Below are 18,451 nucleotides of genomic sequence, written 5' to 3'. Positions count from 1 at the left end.
GTGTACAGTAATTTGTAAGTCATTCTAGTTAATGCAGTATTAAAAGCACAACTAGAGAACTCTGTAGGATCCCCTTTTTTGTAATATAGTTGTTAAAGTCATACTGGTTTATTTAATATCTTGTTTTGTGCAGTGCCTTATTTATATTGTATTTTTAATTTATTTTATCCAACTTGTTGACACGTTTTATTGTGTTTATGTATGTAAAATTTATTGTATTTCATATATTCATTTTTTATTTTTGTATTCATTTATTTATTCATATATTTTTTATCTTGTTAATTATTCTGATTGTGAATTTGCTTTCTTTAAGTAAAAAAAAAAAGGTCAAAGACAAAGCTATTCGGTTTCTTGTGAGTACATACACTACACTGCCGATGTAGGGGGGCGCCACCTAAAATCTTGCCTAGGGCGCCAGATTGGTTAGGGCCGGGCCTGCCAGGCTGTGCTGGAGATTTCTTCCTATGAAAAGGGAGTCTTTTTCCTTCCCACTGTCACCGAAGCGCTTGCTTGTAGGAGGTCATCTGATTTGGGGGGTTTTCATTCTGTCTTCCCTGTAAGGGTCTTTACCTCTCACTATAAAGTGCCTTGAGGCAACTATTGTGATTTGGTGCTATATAAGTAAAACCGAATTGAACTGAATTTTCTATATTATTGCCTAGCTTTGAAATGAGCTTCTTGTTTTATTATTGTCATGTTTTTATTGCTATTTTATTTGTATCACTTTTATTACTTTTAAATGGCATATTTGATATTAATATTTTGCATTATATGAGTACTGGGAACTAAATACAGCAGTTTTTGCTTTTTATTGCTGTTGTTATTTTCTTAAAGTTCATGCAGTTTGTGCTGTTGAAAGTTATCCTTTTATTTCACAGCTACCGGCTGGTTTAGAAGGCATGGAAGTGTTTGATCTGCTTTCGGAACAGGTGTAACCTGTCTTCTCTGGAGGACTTTTGTGAGACGAATGATAACCCAGCATGTGAGTTCAGTTGCGCACACTAATGATATGTATGGACACTTTTTTCAGTTTGTTGGTTTCAGAAAGTGTTTTTTTTTTTTTTTTCCAGAGGTTTGGTGAGAGAGGATTTCAGATGCTCTTTGAAGGTACTGCATGCACCTTGAATGAGGAATACTGATTTAGTACTCTTTTGAGAACCAGGGTTTTTGCTGAGGAACAAAGGTCTATTGACAGACACTTTGTAAACTGGAAGATGTAGGATCTTGGATTCCTGGAGCTGGAACTATAGGGACTAGAATCAGGATATCTCATCCTTTATTGAGCTGATTCAAATCAATGTTTGTGACTCTTATGTGAAGAAGGACTATATGGCTGGTGTATTCCTATACGAATCAATGCACATGCACAGAATCTAAATTAAATTGTGACTTGTTGCGAACCTTTAATTACTTACTGATTCAAATCAGTAATTAATAGCACTTTCCTCCTTAAGGCTACTATCCATTTAATCCAAGCCAACCTATCAAAACCTTATGTAAGATTTACATTAGTTGTTTAAACTAAATAAGCAATACCTGTTGAGCCTTTACACAACAGCAAAAGTACTTAACAGTCTATATCTCAAGAGAGATCATCAGTTGATACAGCCAAACAACAGAGTGAAGCTTAACCCATATTTCAGTGAACCACTTTTTTCTGAAACTGCAGCAAGGGAAAATAAAATAGATGCCATATTGTGTGATATTCTGTAAATTTTGCATTATAGAAACCTGAAATGGATGAGTTAAAATAGTGTCGGTATGAATACCTTATAGGTTAAAAGGCTACACACAATAAAATAGCAGCTGTAATGATATTTGCCAGGTATTTCATGAGATTTTGGAAATCTGACTACCTGCTGATACTTCCCTTTCTTATCAGCTGTGCAAACTAGCTGGTGGAGAAATAGTCTGCCATACTAGTTACCTCTTGCGATACATCCATGTAATCCAGTACAACCTTTCTGACGACTACAATGTTCACATTTTGTGTTGTTAATTGTACTTTTTTAACACATTTTTTTTTTTTTTACATATTAATTAAATATGATAATTTTTAACAGTGTAATAGTCTACTATAATATTATCAGTATACTATAAGTCCAGTGCAATACCACCATAAGAAAAGTAGTCAGCTGTGGGTGTAGGTTTGTATAGCAACTCACCTCACTGGAGACTGGGGACTGATAAGCTGTCTCAGGTCCCCTGTCTGATAATAGACCAGAGCTCAAGTAATGATAAGTAACATTTGTTGTGGCTGAAGTACAGGACTGCAGATGCTAAAACATAAATATTTCCATCTGCACTGCAACTGTCTGAAAAGAGATTTGCTTGCAAACAAAGCAGTTGCACTGTGAAAAGGGAAATGAGTTCGGATTTGGAAGGGTACAGGCACACTGTAGATAGTAATAAACAATCCATTACAAAAAAAGCAAATTCCTACCATGGCATAGTATTAATTTGGACTGTGGGAAATGATCTTCTTCCAAACAAACTCAAAATGTGCAGGCTGATGAGACAGCATGGGCATGAATCCCACTTGATTCTTAAGTGGCCAGACTCCTGCTGAATGTCACTAAGCTGCTCTCATTTCCATATTTCCAGCCTTACTTTCATAGCTCATATGTAAAGGCAATAATGATTTCAGAAAGGAAATAAATAAAAGCTGCAGACACAAAGCGGTGCCCAGATAACTCATTAGATACTCGGAAACAGTTTTCAGTTGATTTCATGGTTCTGTCTGCTGCATGCTTATTTTTGCTGTTGTAATATTTCAGGAGGATACATATAAAAATAGCCTTGCAATGTAGTCGGCATAGCATTGTAGATTTCCAGCTTTCTTATCTGAAAGTCACAGAGAGCATTCTTTAAGCAACACAATGAGGAATATTAAAAAAAAAAAAGCTTTAGATATCGGGAAGCAAATCAGGTGCAAATATAGACACAGAGAAACTGAGTGTACCTCTACATTGCATTCATACTTTAAAATCTTCATAGCATTCATGTTTTAATGTTAATAATTGGCTCAATTATATTGCAATGACAATTATGACTGCATAAGTGCAGAACCTCACTATTACTTTGGAGGTTTGTTTTTGTTTGTTCCACGTATAAAAGTGTGAAACTTTAGTTTTTAGATGATCTCAACTTTTAAAAGGTTTTATAGAAAAAAAGCAGGTTATATAAGAAGCAATACGGATGGCAGCTCAGTGTCTTATCTGGAAACATAGTAACAGCTTTGGTCTGAGTGCAGAAACTGTTTGCCATGGATTTGCTGGAAAATATCACAACAATTTCCACTCTACCAACGTTGGATCCTGTCATTGCTGCAGAATGAGAGCACTGAGTAAAGTTTGCTTATATTTCTTTTCTGGCAGTAGTATTGCCAAACAAATGGCACGCGGCCTCAGTTTACAATTTAGATATAGTTGAAGCAGTGGGGGTAGAAAGTGGAGCGTGAGAATTTTTGATTCTGTTTCTAATTTTGATATAATCTGATCAAAAAATAAGTATTTGTATAGTAGGTTTCAATGCTATTGTTTTTCCATCCCACTGCAATCAGACCACCTGCTTTCAAGGAACTTATCCCTGAAATAGTGTGAGAGGAGAGCGGTCCATCCTGGACAGGATGTTAGCTTTTCACAGGGCTAACACATAGAGACAGAAACTATTCATGTTTATATCCACAGCTTTAGCTAACATGCATGTCTGACATGCAGGCACACAGAAAACATGCCAAACTATAATTTAACCAAAACAAGTGGTGTATCTTTAAATACAGTCAGTTCGCATTTTCCTTCTCATACTTTCCTAAGAGGAATGGGTCTTTAAGAATATGTTTCTGGTAATTAGTTGCCCCTGCCTTGATAGTATTGCCTTAATGACTGCTTGCTTTCACTGAGTCCATTAAATTAATTTCGGTTTGTGGGACGATATTGAAGCCTGCTGGACATGGCAGCACCTGCAGTTTATGCAGTCATGGCCATGCCTTTCCCTCTCCATGTGCTTTAAAGCACAAGGAAATAATCTTCTTATCTAGCTCTACCATGTAAGCAAAGAGAGAGGTATTACCTAAATCCTCTAATCTTGACTTGTTAGGATAAAACACTATGGCCACTCACAGATAAAATAAATGTTTTGATTAACTTGTAGTATTGTTGCACGCTAAGATCGAGATGGGGTAAAGGGAAACCTTAGAGACTTTGATATGGACCATGATCACAAAGCTTGTCAGACTCCCACAGTTAAGGGTCCATAGAATTCTTTGTGGAGGAGATTCCAGGAGAAACACCAGCGTCATACCAGTGACAAGGTGTCGGGGAGCAACAAAGCTGATGCAGGACGTCTCCAGCTCATAATTAGGAGGATTTGAAGGCGGAGCTACTAACACCTTAGCTCCAATTAACAAAATGCAAAAGTCTTGTGGAGTTCATGTCTCATTTTGTTAAAGCTGCTTTGGCAGATCTGTGTCTGTCATAACATCTGGACTCACTATAGATTTGTGATTTTTGTCTGGCAAACTGTTATGTATACAGATTTGCACATAACAGTTAGAAAAAGAATTAGAACAGCTGTTTGCATTTGTTGAGCACTTTACAAACAGTACATTTTTTTCAACTGTTTCTCACAAGACCCATCTGACTATATGGTCTTGATCTCAGTCCACAATATTTCCTGCAGGACTTTGAGGAAGAGGCCCAAATAGAAGACTCTGCTCCATTTGGCCATGGCAAGTGAGAGGGTTCAATACTGGCTGCATTGTGTTGTATTTAATAATAAAATTAGCATTTAAATGATTTTAGCTTGAAAAATTGATATTTGAGCTGACATTAAATAAGTAGTTTTCGCCTCTTGCTGAGGGATGTGTTTACCCTCACAAAAATATAGCGAATGAAAAACCCTCATAACAGCATAGTGACTTTTTTTCCCCTTATGAACATTTTCCACACATGCTCGGGAAACAAGGATTCCCTTTCTGCTGTCTCCAAGGAACCCTTCCAAAATAATCAATGTGCTTTACTCGCATGTCTAGTTCTCGTACCTGTCATACAATGCAGGAAAAAAACAGCATAACGATAATTATATTTTATTAGCAATATATTTCCACTTTGAAAGGGCCTTTAAGCTACAAAGTTCCACTAATAATAATCGCCAACTTCTAATTGAATTGCTGTCAGAAGTCTCAAGCGTGCGTCGCAAGTTAGTGGCACATGGATCCATCACACTACAGCAAAAAGTCATTATCTGCCAGAGAAATGAAAGCAAAAGACAAAGTGAAAATAACCTATTAAATTAAATTCCCCAAAAGAGATAAGATATAAAGATGCATTACTAAAACCAAATGTGCAACACCAAATTAGTGCCCTATGAGAATGTTGAACACTCTTTGCCATGGAAGCTAAGGGAATAAATGACCAACAGGAAATTTAGATATTACACAGAAGACTGGACCATTGTATTTTATGTTTCCCTCTGATACCTCTTCTTGATTATCTTGAACAGAAGAAAACAGAATAAAAAAAATTTGTTATGGTTTGGTAGAAATAATGCCGTAAGGCCACATTGACCTTGAATATAGAACCAGAAGCTCAAGGTTCCTTTTTATTTCTAATCAGATACAAAATGAGAGTCTAATAAGGTTTTGTATAAAGAGTTCAGGTAACAGTTAAATTATCCAAGTGTATTTTCTATTTTTACATTTCTAACTTGGAATTTAAAGACATATACAGCTTCCTGATATGAGGGACTTTTACCTTCATAGAATTTGAGTTCTGGACGTTGTTTTCACAAAGGACATCATAAACTCCATCTGAATTTGTCCATTTATGTTCATTTGTTATAACATCTGCTGCCTTCTTTCCCAGGTCAATCTTGAAAAGCACACTTTTCATCTCAGTGAAGACAACATCACTTTAATTTATTTCTATTACTTCTACTTTTTACTTGATTTTATTTGTGACCCAGATACCCCTCATTAAAGGCACAGAGAAGGCCTGTGATCAAACTGATGCAGCATCTATACAAGGATGGATTCTGACATCTTTCCATTCTTCTCATGTTGTGTTGTAGATGAGAATCAAGCTTGAGGCACTGACAGAGTCTTGAGGCCAGAGCCAGTTAGATGAAGAGATGAAGTACAGATTTGTGTTTTTTAAAATTGTAACTACAGTTTTTCTCAAATGTTTAAACAGATATCCATGTGCTCTGCCTTCTCAAAACCGATCCCTTCGAAGTAACAAAACAAACAGCAATTTTATTGTATATTTACATTTATGATCATGTCTTACAGATCATCAAACTGACAATATCGAGGCATGCTCTTGATGATCTCCTCCCGAATGTGGACCAGGGCATCACTGAGCTCCTGGACAGTCTGAGGTGCAACCTGGCAGTGTCGAATGGATGAAAAGATAATGTGTTGTACTGAATTTAGGTCAGATGAGCATGGGGGCCAGTTAATGGTATCATTTACCAGATCATGCAGAAACTGCTTGCAAACTCTCACAACACGAGGCCAGGCACTGTCATGCAACAGGAACACAGGACCCACTGCACTAGCGCAGGGTCTCAAAACAGGTCGAAGGATTTAATGCTGATACCTAATGGTAGTCAGGGTGCTGTTGCCTAGTCTGTAGAGGTCTGTGCGCCCCTCCACGGATATGCTTCCCCAGACCTTCACTGACCCGCCACGAAATTGACCATGATGAATGATGTTACAGGGAGCATCAAGTTCTACATGGCTTCTCTAGACCCTTGTACCTCTGTCACACGTGCTTAGGGTGAACCTGCTGTCATCTGTGAAAAACACTGCCAGTTCTTGTATTCTATATCAAATGCCAATCAGGCTCCATGGGGCTAGGCAGTGAGCACAAGGCCTGCTAGAGGAAGCTGGGCCCTCATGAAGTCTGTTTCTGTTTGTTTAGTTGGAGACAGTTGCACCAGCTCCAGCTGGAGGTCGTTTTGTAACACTCTGGCAGTGCTCATCCTGTTCCATCCTTGCACAAAGGAGCAGATACCAGCTCTGCTGATGGGTTAAGGACCTTATACGGCCCTGTCTAACTCTCCTAGAGTAACTACCTGTCTCCTGGAATCTTCTCCATGCTTTTCAGACTATGGAGGAGGTTGCACTCCCTCACCAGTAGTGACACTGACCCTAGTCAAATGCATAACTATTGAGAAAACAGTCAGAAAAGATAAGGAAGGAAAAGATTTCACTGTCAGCCATGACAGATACAAAAAGTATGTTTGGCCATTTTTTCTTTGTTTTTGGGGGAGGGGTTGTTTGTTTGTTTTTTCTGTTTGTTTTTTCTGAGGCAAACCTATTTGTCCCTCCATTTCTTTGTACATTTCCTTTTCACATGTCAGGTTACAGCTAGATTACAGCGCAGGGTTTCACAGGTTTGCTATTATGATGTACCTACAGCGTGAATTAAACACAAAAGTCTAAATTCCCTTTTAACAGGAAATGACTTCTTGGCTGTCTAATCTCCAGCTACCCTTGTGTCTTTTTCTTGTATGAAAGAGGGAAGTAGGACAGCAGGTTATGTGCTTAGTCAGACAACACTGTGTGCTTTTGAGCACAGATAAAGGTTTTGTAACAAAAGTCAGGGGTTTTTTGAATGTAGTTTTAAAATTGAGTCTTGTGTTTAGAGTTTTCAGTGGGTGGAAGGTTTAAAGAAAAGTGTTCTAGCAACTGTGAAAAAGTGCAAAAAGTTTAATTTTCCGAAGAGAAGATTTATGCTGCATCATAAAAGGAACTCAGCAGGTAATCCAAAGGTAGCATCATAAAATAAAAGGAACAAAAGCATAATGGACTGTTCCACCCAAAGAACAATAAATCATCTTGTATCAGAGCTATAACAATACAACTATGAATTTTTAGAATAAGTAATGCACAAAAAATGTGCTAAAATGTCAGTGTTCCCCTTTATTTTGATGATTTTGCAGTGATTAAAACATTTTGCTGACTTTTTTACTCATGTTGCAGCCTCGTTGGCTCAATTTACAGCCTGTGAATGTTTTGGACTTTCAATATAGGATTACCTTCAAGCATCTCTTTTTAACTGTGTCTTTATCCAGCTTTATCCACCAATAAGCAATTCATAGCTTCTCTCCACACATCCTGTTAACTTCTATTGGCTGCCGACAACTCAGCCGGCTGTAGGTACATTGGGACACTTAAAATTTCATCAAATTTTTTTATTTAGAAATAAAAAAGAAAATTATGAATATTTGTCATTTCATTGTGACGCACACCATGCAAGTGATTCAATATTTTGCAACAATGTTAGCATGTTTTAATATTCAAACAGCACTTTTTTTGACATGGGGCCAATTTCATGGCACCTTGAGGGAAAAAAAATGTTTTTATTGTCACTGAATGGACTCGTCTTGTCATTTTCTGTAAAGCTTGGGGACAAATGGCTGACAGGATGAAAACCTGAGAAGACCTTTGATCCTTTCACAGGCAAGCAGAGCGTGATGGAGGAAGGCAGGGTGTCTTTTTTCCTGTAACTGAATGAAATGATTAAACCTGACTAACAGGCATGTAGAGGAAATCTATTTAGACATGTAAAGATTAGATTGATATCAGTGCGCATTTTGATTGAGAATAAAATATGTAATAAAATAAACTGTTTGCTACCTTTCTGCACTATGGTGTAGGAAGCACAAAGTAGGAACTTATAGTGTGAGGTTCAAGTAAAAGGTTTGTACTTCTGCGCTGTGAGGAGTCATGTGCAGCAGGGGTTCACAGTATATCCTGAGATGTGTCTTACTTGTGCTGCAATGTCTTAGTTTTATCTTGCAAAGTTCTCTTTAGTCTCTGCTGCATTCTGCAGATGCCCGCACACCCTGCTGTCAAGCCAAATCCTATAAATATGTAACGGTCTCTTAAACTGAGAGACCAAACACTAAACTATATTTCATGCCAGAAGGGCAGCAAAATGGTTATACGTGGTCATTTTGTAATGCTGGACTGTTCAAGTTAAATTAAATCAAATCAACCTATTGTATATTGTATATATTTAAATTTTGGTAATGTGTTGAAATGCAGTACTACACATACATTTTGTGAAGCAGCCTCTATGTATAGGCAGTTATGGCAATGAAGCTAAAGCAATTTTCATTTCTGTGACTTTCAGCAGCAGAAATATCACCTATTTTACCCAAATTCTGATTCCTGATCCCACAATCAAGAACATTACTAATTAATCCCATTTAGTGCTGAGGTTTGTCCTTTTTGTGAAATATGCACAGCTTGCGAATATTATCCTGTGGTGTGATTTACATGTATTCAAGTCACTGCCTAAAGATCTTCTTCTCCTCAGTGGAACAAAACACTCCCCATTTTATAATGACAACATTAATCCAACTAATCCAACTAGTTAGTAAAAATTCATGACATTCACACTTTCAAAACAACATCCAGGGAGGAAGTGTAGTCCATATTTGGCGCCTTTCTGTATGATAACAGGCAGACAGTTTGTGTTTTTTATTCTGTCAGTATGAAATGTCTAAGATGAAAGAGCTGAAACAGAATATCTTGTCAGATAGCTGGCACACTGGCAAAACCAACAGCAAAGAATAGCTTCACTGAATATGTGACTGCTCAACAGTCTTCAACAGTGTTCTTGTAGGTACTCAGAAAAAGTGTTTCAGAATAATGCACGAACTAGTTGAGTATCAGGGAAGGGACCCCTCCTGTTACCTCTCACTGAATTAGCTGCAGTAAGTCTTCACCTCAAGCCCAATTCAACTGCCTTAAGAAACAGGTTTGTTGCAAAGTGTGGAAGATGTCTGTCATGAAGTCATAAATGTCTAGGTATAATGTACTGTGCAATAGTCTTGAGTTACCTCTCGTCAGTTGATATTTTACTTCCAAGGAGCCAGACGTTCTTTTCTTTGTACACTGGCTGCTTTTTCACTCATTTTTAATCCAGACCTTGTAGCTGAACATTTTCAGAAGAATGTTTTTGCTTGTTATTCCATTTGACACTGACTACTACTACTGACCTTTAAGAAAGAACTTAACCAAGAAATTTTAAGTTGTATCTTTAGCCTTTGTTGCTAGCAGCCTATCACAAGAAACACAGAATTTGTTTCCATTTCTTTAGTCTACATTTCAGCCAGTTGTTAAGTGATGATTGTCAAAATTAAATGATTTATAGTCACAGAAAAGTACCATCAGATTTTAATCTACTTGGAAAGTGTCTCCTTGGCTGCAGCTTCATTTTCCAGCATGACAATGATCCCAAACACACTGCAAATGCAGTAAAAGCATTCCTAACTAGAAAAAAGCACAGTGACACACTATCGTTCATGGATTAGCCTCCTCAGAGCACGGACCTCAGCATTATTGAGGCAGTGTGGGATTATTTTGACAGAGAACAGAACAAAAGGCAGTGAATGAGTTACACTGAGCAATGATGTATGGTTAACTTTTAATGCTGTTAAATGAATCTGATGTTTGTTTCTATGCATCTTGCTGCTGCTTTGGTCAAATAAAATAAAATAATAATAAAAAAACATCCTTTTGAATGTTCTTCAGGCTTAGAAAACAATTCCAAAAAACTACTTAAAGAAATTACAAGAAAGCTTGATAAAAGTTTCAGGCTATAAGGTCGTCATAACAAATATTGACTTTCAAGCTCATTAGAACTGAACAAACTCAACCCAGTATCATGGCAAAGCATGTAATAGACACGCTGGTCCACCGTGTAGAAATAATATATTTAAAGCCGACAAGTTGCTACTGACCAAGGAAGGTATGAAATATATTCCAGGGTCCTTCAGGTAAGATTAAGCTAGGTGGCTGATATGTGTTTACATGTGTTTTAATCTTGGCTTGAAATAAAATATCACCTTTGCTAGTACTGCAGGTTGCTCCACCTTACTGCAATTTGTTCATTTTACACTTAGGGGTGGCAAAGCAAGACATCCACACAGTGGACCAGCAATTTTATTACATGCCTTGCTGTGATATTGGGTTGACAAACTCTACTTTTGCCTTTTTTGCCATGTAGGTTTGAAAAATTTTTAATAAATCATTGCACCTATTTCTCACAGTAGCACAATATGGACAGGGGCTGGAACATATGAGAACTGCATAATGAGCAGTACTATATCACTCAACCCACATACTCAATGCTTAGACACACAGTTAAATTTCTGTTATAGATGTGGTATTTCTAAAATAATCATGAACTTGAAATAGATGTAGTGTTGCTTGGACATGGGTACTCAAGAGACTGATGTACATAATGGACCCAGGAGTTTTCATTATTTCTTATTTCACGCTAACTGTTCCCATTTTGAACTGTGTGATGAGGAATAACTATAGTCACACCATGCATGTGTGCTTCTAGTTCAAATAGGTTTTTTTCTTGGCATAGCAGTTAGAAAAATGCTGGCTACGTTCTTAAGTATTCTGGATTTTGACAACATTATTTATATTGTTGCCTCATTTGGTTCCATGACTTGAATCTGACTATTACAGTAATTTTTTTTTGAAGATCAGTAAGAAATTATTACAATGAGTGTACTGCAAGGAAAGACAATAACTGATAAGCCAGTGAAGCAGAGTGATTACTTTGTACAGAAGATATGTTGTTCCCAAATGTGGTAACATTCTAGTTATTTCCTTTTCAGTGCAACTGACCACACCACTAAGTCGCACAGTTCTCTTCAAAAGAAAGAAAAAAGAGAGAAATGGAAAGAAATGTGTGTGCAGGAGACCGGGAACATCATGTATTCCTCTACAGAATAATATAGAGGGAGGATGACACGGTTGAATACTTTGAAAAGACGTGCATGGGCAGCTCAATGTCTGTCTTTCTTTCTTATTAACAAAGCCAAGTCACTTAAATTAAAAAATCTTGAGGTATTTTCAAACAGAATCACCATTCAGGTTTACAAATTTTGGATAATTATACCAATTTCAAAACAAGCAAAGCCTAAGAACATGATGCCCTTTTCAGAGATGATAATGTAAAGGACGATGAAGTAATATCATGGAAGACGTGACCCAAGAACACACAATAGTATCTGTAATGTGAAGTACATCTCATCCCAGAAGTACCTGTGATATCTACACTATGTAAGAAACAATGACCGTCAGAACCCACTGTTATGTCTAGGAGGGTTTTGAGGAATGTGAAAGTAAAAAAAAACCAACCTCTCAGGCATCTTAAGCATCGTTTCTAATCTTTAATGATTAAAGTAATTTATATTCTGACAAGCTGCACTCATACAGCTCCTCAGAATCTTTTCAGAATTCAAGCGGTTCAATTTTAGGACTTTACTGGATGGTGGCTTCGCAAGTCTGGAAGATAAATTCATTTTGTGAATGGACAGTGCTATAATTGCACCTGCTTTCCTTATGAAATAAACTAGTCTCTGGGATTAAAATCTTAAATTGCCATGGTAATCCATCTTGACCTTTTTCATGCATTTCATACTTGAAAACAGCTTTACAGTGTTTTAAACTTCTGTGAAATAGCAGACACCTTTCTTCTTATTAGAAGACCAGTTTCACAAAACTCACTGTAAAGGTTATATTTTGATATTTTTTTTAGATTTTACATTTTGAAATAAATTCAGATCAATAGGGGTCATTCTAAAATTGTAAAGAAGAATGAATGAATGAACCATGAAAGTTAACAGCACTTCTGTGTTTCAGTGGCAGGGTCTTCTCCTGGGTTCCTGCCCTTTGACTTTGCAGGCCTGGAGGTAATGAGCACACCTGCTTGCCATCATCTCATCTTCCTGCTGCTGCTTAAGACGGTGGAAGACGTTCAGTTGATCTAACTCTATTAGTGAAGTTGGCTCCCTTCTGAGTGTATTTCCTGAAAGAGAGAATCTTGTGGAAGAAAGTAATTGTGAACCTGCTGACTCCAGAGCCATGCGTGTCACTAGGAATGAAATTATTTTTTTTCGTTTTAAAAAAAATGTAATTGTTTTATACAAACAACATGTATATACCACATTTCTTTATACACGGTTGCTCCTACAAAAGAGAAAATGTATACAAAATAAAGTCATTTACAGCTTTTGATAATTTCTGTTTTTGATTATATTGTAGCCCTAAGTACTAAGTGTATCCTTTTCTACTAGTCACTGCTCCAATGTCCTAGGAGAATTGGAGCACTAAAGACATAAGAGCACCTAACTCATTTCTAGTGAAATCTAAAAGGAGACTTTTAGATTTTATGATTACCAAACATAAAGACAGTTTTGAAAATAACAGAGGAACATTTCTATCAAAAGAGAAGTCAAACTGAGGCTGGTGCCAGTACGGGTTGAATTAAGTACTTTAAGGGTCCTTATATGCTACTCATGTTTTTAATATAGATTCCCTTCCTTAGCTCATTGATAACCACATCGTGGATTTTATTTCTTACACTGATTTCCTTCCTTTACAACTTTTTAGATTAAAAAAGTATAAGATTAACCACAGGCCCAATTTATTTGACAATTCATTTTAGAGTCTTTGTGCCAGAAACCTCATCCAAGTAATCGCCAGCTCCCTTTTCCTCTGTGTTTTGCTGCAGCTCACCCCTGGGCTGATTAACATCATTCACATTCTGCCTGACCTTGATCAGCTATGCAAAGCACAATTTACACCATGGGCCCTGCTAATAATGAAGATGATAGAAGGAGAGAATAGCTCACTTTGCCTGGGAAGACAAGACTTCTTGGGTCAACAAGGTCAATTCTCTGTGCCTGGCAACACTGTAGATGTAAGTGCAGATAAAGTTGCTTTCAGAAGGAGATTTTATCAGAGCAAACCAGAAGCAGCTCAGGCAGGCCCAGCTTACTTTCATAGTGTTGTTTATAAAATTACATAAAAAATAAATAAGAAATGAGAACAATAAACAGCTCTTCATGTTTTATTAAAATCCCATTCATTGGAGCTACAGACCATGAAAATATGTGCTGACTCTGGATTATATTACAGAAATATCCTCATACAATTCAAATATAAAACACTTACGACACAAGTCAATATTTACTGCAGTGCCGTTCCATCAAAGCAAGCAAAACAAAAAGGCTAATGAAATCCAAAAGTAGAGATCAAACTGTACCATAGTGAACGTGATCTCTATCATCTCAGCTTCATAAAGCGCCTTCAAATTACTGCCCTTCACAGTTGGCTATTGTCTCTGGAAGCAGGATTAACTCAGCTATGATTGTGCTGAACTCCATAGGGAGCCAGCATTTCTAGTCCACATTCTATTAGCAATGGCTTGAGCTTGTCAGTTGGTTGACAAGCTCAAGTGACCAATCCAGCAGCTTTTACTGATTGTTTTGCACATGTGCATTGTGGATAAACCGCTGGTGCTTGATACTGATTGGGATACTGATGAGAGTCAGGCATGGTAAACAAGCTGCCATTGGCTCCACTTTGACTGCTCCGAGATCAGTTCTGATTAGCAGAGCTAGCATTAGCAGATAAACGAGCTTCTGTGATTTATTTTCTAACTAACCACCTTGGGAACCGTGTGATGCAGAGGAGTTAGGAGTGTAGTGTGAAGAATTTTTAATCCTTTAGCATGTTAGCAAAGAAAACCTTGATGGAGCCCAGATATTAGTTCCTCTAATTTAATAAAACCAGCAAGTTGAACAGGTGCTCAGCCAACATTTTCAGAATATTATGTATAAGAAATTGGCTGAATATGCTAAGTTTAATCAACTGTTTTGATAATACACCACTTTTTTTTTTTAACCATGTCATATATCAATCAAGCATTTTAATTCAGCTGTGTGTTTCTTTTAAATTTTATGCAAATACTTATTCATATAACACATGACTATGTTTCTTAATTTTCTGTTTGGCTTTCTGTAAAAGGCACCACACCACTGATTTTCTTAATCTTACTTTTTGGCTGCGGTCAGTGTCCATAAATAATCAGTTTTCAAATCAAGTAATTAATGCTATTGTCTGAATTCGATGGTGGTAAAAATCTGCCCCAAATAGTCAGTCATTATATATTTTAAAATATATTATTTAAAATCTACTATTTATAAATAACAGGGACAATACATTAACAGTAGGATGATAAGAATAATTAAAATAGTGATGTTAATACTTTACTTTGACACTTTTAAATTATTCATACACGCTTATTTAAAAAGTTTCTTGTTTGTGACATTTTTAAACATTAATAAATAATTTCATGTGGCAACAGGCTTTAGTGAAAAAATCAATACATTTCCCAGTATATACATGTAAAGTGAGGTTCAACTATTTGGACAATGACACTTTTTTTTGTACACAACTACAATTGATTTTACAGGGAACCTACCAAACATAAGGTGTTATAGAGGTGCAACTTTCTTCAACTTGCATTAGCTTGCATTAATTGTGTAGGAATTATAACCATTTTAAAATACTAGAATTTCAGAATCACAGTGAAGTATTCACAATGCCCCCAGTACTGCAACTGTACACCGCAATAAAAATGAAATAGATAACTGAAAAAAAACCTCCAGACTTTTACTTGAAGACAATTAATCATGAGCTGTTCATAGTTTTCAGTGATAACCTTTTCTCCTGAAGACAGAGAATAAATTAAATAAATTAAAATAATTAAATGAATAATTTAAAAATAATGTGATAAATTAGAAGTTTTAAAATTCATTAATAAACTTCTGCAGGACAGGAAAGCATTAATTACTTTTCTTATCTTATTCTGATCTGGAACCAGTCATGTAAAAGATAACATATCTGTACACATCACTATTTATTATTTTCAATTTGATTTCTTCTCTAAAGTGAAATTAAGCCAACTTCACAGATTTATTTTTATGTGTAGCAACACACAACTGTATTTCAGTTCTGCCAGCTGCCATTATTCTTCTTAGTTACTATCAGCACTTTAAAAAAGAAGAATAAGCATGTCCCTAGAGGAGTTGTTCTTTGGTTACATTTTCCACATTATTATCACATCAGTGTGTGCTCTGTTAGATAAACAATTGTCCACTGGGGCTTCAGTGGAATTTACATACTTGGCTCTTCTTCACAGAACTCTTTAAACCAGCAACCCTGTGGCTCAAGGTAATAACATTGAAAAGGCTTTGAGTGTAAACAAAGCAAAACAAACAAACAAAAATTTATTAAATCTTCTACTATGGGAAAGAGTCATAGGTGTGAATCATAGATGCACTGAACTTATAACACCCAGCTGAATTAAGTATTTCATACCTTGAGACATTAAAACAACTCTGACCTATCAGGGCATAGATTGGACCTCTGGGGGTGTTTAGGACTGGTTTCCAAGTTGGGCCTCTGTGGGTTGCGGCATTATTCATATGCTGTTCTTCCTAAGTGTTTCCAGACTGGATTGACAAATTGTCCTCCTGGTGGACTGCTGCTATCCAGGATTAGTTTTGCCATGAGGAGTGGGTGCAACAGTGTTTAGGTGGATGGTAAGGGTCTGCAAAACATCTGCATGAATTTCAAGACTTGAGGCTTCCCAGCTGAACACTGCCTTGCATTAAATAATCAATGTTTCTGAGTTCAGTGGTTTTAATGCTGCGTAAAAAAAAATCACAACTTAAGAGTAAATTTATTCAGCTAGGCTATATTATAAACAAGTATACTATGCAAACAAGTAACTTAAATACTACCTGTGAGCTCAAGTCATTCTAATTCATTCAGAAGAATGCCACATATGAATCTAGTTGTGATGCCATTGCTCTGTCTACGTACAGTTACTGTTAAATAAAGATGACCAGTCATTTCTGAGATCAATACTAATATGTATGATATATTTCAATAAGGAGAGACCATTTGGAAGAATTTAGCATGATGTATAACAATAGAGAAATTGATTAATGTATTAGATTAGACACTGATGACCTATCATGGCAGAACAAAATCCCAGTGGTGATAGTATTTAGGATAAGTACACCCCAGAAATTAGATGCTGGTGGTGGTGAAGATAAAGACTGAAGCTTGGATGCAGCTCTGAGTGACTTGGGTGAGGTGGAGATGGGAAGGAGATGAATGAGAGTCTGGAAGGGAGAATGCCTGAGAGCGCAGTTTTATAGAGCGGAGGCTGACTGGCTCAAAGAATTTGACTGAACAGGAGTAATGATCTCAATATTGAGATTGAGAGTGTGGGAAAGTGGTAATGAAGTAAAGAACAGACAAGGAGCTAAAACCTGGGAAAGCAGGCAAATTAGTGATTTCTGATCTTTCTTACTGAATTTACGGATAAGCTTCATTTTAATAATGCAAATGGCATGCAACTGGATGACTCACTGACATAAATTAAAAGTATCAAACAGATAAATCGTGTTGTAGCCTGTGCATGAAAATAATAAGAGAAAGAGAAGAAACATAACATATTGGATATTGTACATGCACTGGGATGAGCTCCAGCACCCCCATGATCCTGAATTGGATAACCGGAAGTGGATGGATGGATGTTTAGCTTGAAAATAAATGCATTAAATAATGTAATCAAAGTCTGTATTTCTGCTGTCTTACCCTACCTGGCATGGTTTCAACATACATTTATTAATTTTTTGTGGTCTCAGTATCAGAGTTTATTTAATTAATTTGGGTATTTTTTTGTGAACTGGCAAAATAACACTAATTTTTACATGCACATGTAGTTTGCCACTGCCTGCAGCGACAGATTGTGTGGAGTGAGGATGAGGACCCAAAAGCAGACATTGGAGGCAGGAGTGGACTTAACAAAATGGAGCCATTTATTTTAGGCGGCACAAAAGCAAACAGAAAGCAACGGGAGTAGAAACACATGAGAACACAACAGGAACGAATTAGACAGAATGAGACGGGTGGTAAAACTAAACACACTGAACACTGGACGAGAGACTGTCAAAATAACAGAGAACGTGACACGCAGACTGAGACCCAGGCAAGGACACGTAAGCTAGACAACAGAACAGGGAACAGACGGACATGAAAGCCTCTCCCTGTATAAACTTGAACCTAAATGATCTTAATAATGCAAAGAATCGTAAATTCATAAGAAAACTCAAAATGCTTGGTCAAATACCCAGAACCATGACATAGTTACATCTTTCAAGTAATACAGTTCAACATCTGACTTGTTTTTCTGTGACTTACATTAATCATTTTAAGAAATGTTTATGGTCACTTAAAATATAGTGTGACTCTTGTACTTCACAAACCCTTTATTCCATACATTTAAAACAGAATTGATTTAAATGATTTAAAAAAACTGTGCTTTTTCTATTCATCCATCCATTTACCAGATTACTATATATGTAATTAAATAAATGCCCACATTGTGTAATCGCTTCAACTTTATTACAGTTTGAGTGATTGAAATATGCTGTTTTTTCTTACCTGGTGGTATTTGAGCCATGGAGGTTCTGTTTTTCATTTGATCGGTCATTAGAATTTAGCTTGTGGTCCTAACAGCATTGATTCTTTTAATGCTGTAATGTTTGGATG

The sequence above is a fragment of the Oreochromis aureus genome, linkage group 6 (genome assembly GCF_013358895.1).
Source record: "Oreochromis aureus strain Israel breed Guangdong linkage group 6, ZZ_aureus, whole genome shotgun sequence".
In the NCBI taxonomy this organism is placed as follows: domain Eukaryota; kingdom Metazoa; phylum Chordata; class Actinopteri; order Cichliformes; family Cichlidae; genus Oreochromis; species Oreochromis aureus.
This window is presented reverse-complemented; position numbering follows the sequence as displayed.